The 4,399-nt window shown below is 43.6% G+C and overlaps 1 pseudogene; it reads left to right on the plus strand.

Annotated features, from left to right (window-relative positions):
- LOC107703136 (glycerol-3-phosphate acyltransferase 2, mitochondrial-like) overlaps positions 1–4,399 on the plus strand; it is a 35,910-nt pseudogene that overhangs the window by 21,546 nt on the left and 9,965 nt on the right.

Genomic DNA, 4,399 nt, shown 5'->3' on the forward strand with positions numbered 1-4,399 from the left:
TCTGCCCACTGACTGGCCAAGAGGGGGGGCGTAGGCGGCTATAGCCGCCATGTAGACCTTCAGGGTGGAGTGAGTCAACCCTGCGGAGAAACGGGCCTGCAAGAACTCCAGCACTGTACCAACCGGGCAGTTAACTGGGTCGAGCTGGCAGTTGAGAGACCAGAAGCTATGAGTTGTGCCTCCTCAGAGGCCACACCCACAGCTTCGGGCGGGGGCGCGCCCTCCGCCTGTGAGAGGAGATCTCTCCTGACGGGAATCTCCCATGGAGCGCCGTCGAGGAGAGAAATCAGGTCCGAGACCATACTCGGCCCGGCCAGAACGGGGCTACTAGCAGAAGACGGACCCCATTCCGGCGCACTCTCTCCAGAACTCCTGGGAGCAGAGCGAACGGGGGAAAGGAGTATAGACGAAGCCTCGGCCACGTCTGTACCATGGCATCCAGTGGAGCTGGATGACTCAGAGAGAACCAGAGGGGACAGTGCGATGTCATCTGAGTCGCAAACAGGTCCACCTGGGCCTGGCCAAAAACTCTCCATATCTGCTTCACCACCATGGGCGTCCGTCGCTAGCGTTACGCGGCGACAAGGAGCTCCCAGCAACTCATGTCGGACAACATCTCCAGGACGCTACGCACCATATGATTCAAGTCAAATCTCAAATAACTGCCCTGATGACTTGAGTTCTACTCGCTTAAATAATAGAAGTACTTGTGCTGTCCAATCTATAAAGACTGTGTCTGTTCCCCGAATAGTGAGGTCAAAATATAAATTTAATGCTGTAAGCTTTAACGTTTTCTTCACTACTTATCTAATACAGTGGCCTATAGAGTGGCTGATCTTTAAATAGCTCACTCTTTGTGGCAGTCTTCGCTTATGGCCATACCACCCTGTCTGCGCCCGATCTTTTCTGATCTAGGAAGCTAAGCAGGGTTGGTCCTGGTTAGTACTTGGATGGGAGACTGCCTGGGAATACCAGGTGCTGTAAGCTTTAACGTTTTCTTCACTACTTATCTAATACACTGGCCTACAGAGTGGCTGATCTTTAAATAGCTCACTCTTTGTGGCAGTCCTCGCTTACGGCCATACCACCCTTTCTGCACGCGGCCATACCACCCTGAGGGCGCTAGTGAGTTGCTGGTGTACAGGAAGTGTTTGGCTGCAGTTGGGAGAGGAAGGCTCTCCTCCATTTTGTTTTTCTGTTTGTGTTAGTTTGTGAGCTGTTTTGCACTTTAGGTTAGTTTTTTGTGTGGTTTGTTAGTTTTAAAGCACCTAACAGCAGCATTTTGCTGGCTGGAGGGTGGTTACCCCCTTTTTTTTTCGTTTTTGTTTTTTGTTTTTTTTGTTTTTTGTTTTTCTTTTTACAGAAAGGAATACGAACTGACAATGGAAAAAGAAGAAACATGTGACAAACTGACTGATGGACTGATAATAAAAGGAGTGAACTGTGAGGTTAAAAATTTGCAAAATAGAGACTATGTTGTTTCCTTCATGCACCTGCCCGTCTATCTTGATCACAATGACATTTTAGAAAAATTGGAAGGGTGGGGAGTTAATCCCATTTCAAAGATAAAAAGAAGATGCTACCTGACATTGAGGACGGAACAAGGTTCCTAAAAGTGAGATTCCCCAAAGAAGTGGCATCGTTGCCATATAGCACGAAGCTGGAAACAGCGGAAGGGCCGCAGTATTTTAGGGTGATGCACAGCCATCAGGTGAAGACCTGTAGGCTGTGCATGAGCCCGGGACACCTGCTAAAAGACTGCCCAGATTTTAAGTGCTACAAGTGTGAGGAGAGGGGACACTTTGCAAGAGATTGCAAGGCTGTCAGGTGCCCGGGGTGTCAAGAAGTTTTAAATAAATGTGAATGCTGGATGGAGGGAGAGGAAGGAGGTATGGAACATCAGTTGGATGGACAGGTGCATGATGGAAACAGCGAGGAGGAAAGAAAAACTGATGAAGGACAAGATGAAGAAGGATTGCAACAAAAAGAAACAGAAGGAGGAACGAGCAACCGAGAGGAAGGAGGAGAAAAAGTGAATGATGAGGATAAGGAACGGACAACAGAACAGGACACCCAATGGACAGAAATTGAAATATCGGACAGTTTTAAAAATCTTCGGGATAACGTGGAGAGTGATGGACAAGGAATGGATGATCAGAACAAAGAAATGGACAGTGAAGAAGAAACAAGTATGGACAACATGGAAAAAGACAGAGGGGTGAGAGGACAAATAAGAAGGAGAACATTAAAGGTAAAACCAAATGTGGAAAAGAAAATTAAAAGTGTAAACAGATATGAAGTCGTAAGAGGGCTGGAGGGAGAAGATGGAGAATAATGTTTTTTAGGTATCATTAGAGGCAAAAATCTCATGTTTTTGTTTTGAAAACTACATTGTTGTAACTAAACAGTTTGTGGTGGTGATAAACTTCATGTGCAATTTTAAGGAAATTTTGTTTATTTTCGTGTAGTAAATATATCTAGTACTGCCATTTTGAAGCGATGCATTTATGTAAGAAAAATATCCATATTTAAACCTTTATAAAACTCTAACTGTTGTATGCGCGTTTAAGAGAGAGTGGCGTTCCAGCGGATGCTGTAGGATGTAGTTTATGATGGATGGATGCACTTTTTTGGGTTTCAAAATCTCGACTACCATTAACTGCCATTATAAAGCTTGGAAGAGCCAGGAGATTTTTTAATAATAACTCCGATTTTATTAGTCTGAAAGAAGAAAGTCATATACACCTGGAATGGCTTGAGGGTGAGTAAATCATGGGGTAATTTTCATTTTTGGGTGTACTATCCCTTTAATGCAATCAGGAGATGTGCGAGAGTGGAAAGTGTCGTGTGGATGGAGGGCGCCCCCTACAGGAGCTGCTGTTGACCGCCATACTGCAGGACAGGTCTCTTCAGTCCCTCTGTTCCTAGATCCTGTTTGCAGCATTCAACTCTTCATCCATCTCTTCCTATTTGCCCCCGCAACATCTGTTGGCCCATATGGTCAAAGATGAAAGAGCTCATGCATTTCACTTCAAACCATTCATTCGTCCTGCATCCTTCATTGTAGATTTTCTTGTCAGTCATGAAGGTCCGTGGAGTTCTGGACCTCCAGTTCAGTTCTTCTTCACCTGGTATTTATCTGACGTGCACAACTGGTAAGACAGAAAAAACAAGAAAAATAACAGGAAGCATAAACAGTGACAGAAGGATGCTGGGTTGAGAATGATGGACGATTCCTTTCAGTCCACTTCAGCCAGTTCAACATATAGCTTTCTTTGAACTTCCTGTCTAACTTAGACTCAAGTCTTCTGAATCAGACCTCCAGAGCCACATGCTTAAAACGTTTCTGCCTTGCACTCATTTTAAGCAACTCAGGTTCTCGGGAGATGTCAGTTATTCCAACTCCAGCTTGTAATGAGCTGGAATATCCTGGTAAATCTACAAAGAGCTTCTCATCTGCTGTTCAGTCTCTTCCGAGAGCCTCAGGGGTTGTTATATGTTTTAAAGCGGCAAATCCACAGCGGGAGGCCTTATCATGAAGACTCAGCCCTGCGGGCTCGGCATTTGCATTTTGACAGCTGGTAATAATGTATTGTTGTAAAGCCTTTTGTTGAACACGTTAGGGAGCGAGAACAATGAACAGTCAAGCTACACAGTAACAGGAGGTTTGCAGAGGACTGTTATGTAAATTTAATGCTGAGATCAAGGCAGTGAAGCTGTTTCAGAGAATGAAACCACTACAGGTATATATAAATATATATATATATATATATATTAGACAAAGTATGTTGTAAGAAAATGAAATGTGATTTATTTCATCAGGATGGACTCCATCTTCAGCCAGAAGGATGTTTCCTGGCTCCTCCCTCCCGCTGTAATGCCTGAACTGTCTCCTGCTGGCAGACTATCGCACTGACTCTTCATTTGCTGTACTGTGAGTCTGTTCAACACACACAAGCTCTCAAAGATCAAACTCTTGCACTTTAATATTCGTTACTCTATGTTTGAGGCTAAACTTTGTGTGTCTGTGTGATGTTTTTTTTTTAAGCTTCAACTACAACTATGGCCGTCATGTCTACCAGTCTGGTGTCCTGTTTGCTGCTCCACAAGCATCGCAAGGTGCGTTTTAAAAACTCCTCTATTACTATATATATACTACTAAGAAAGTATATTTTTGACTTTTGACTGCCTTTTTTCTTTTATACAACAGATGCTAGATATTGAATTAAAAAGTATGTTTTTAAAAGATTGTTTATTAAGCCAATTAAGTGGTATCCATGAAAACTAATGTTAATAGTTGGCCTCTATTGGTGCTCTGCAGTGATATATACCTTAAAGGGGTCATATGATGCGATTTCAATTTTTCCTTTCTCTTTGAAGTGTTACAAGCTCTTGGTGC

The sequence above is a fragment of the Sinocyclocheilus anshuiensis genome, unplaced genomic scaffold, assembly GCF_001515605.1.
Source record: "Sinocyclocheilus anshuiensis isolate Anshui unplaced genomic scaffold, SAMN03320099.WGS_v1.1 scaffold794, whole genome shotgun sequence".
NCBI lineage: Eukaryota > Metazoa > Chordata > Actinopteri > Cypriniformes > Cyprinidae > Sinocyclocheilus > Sinocyclocheilus anshuiensis.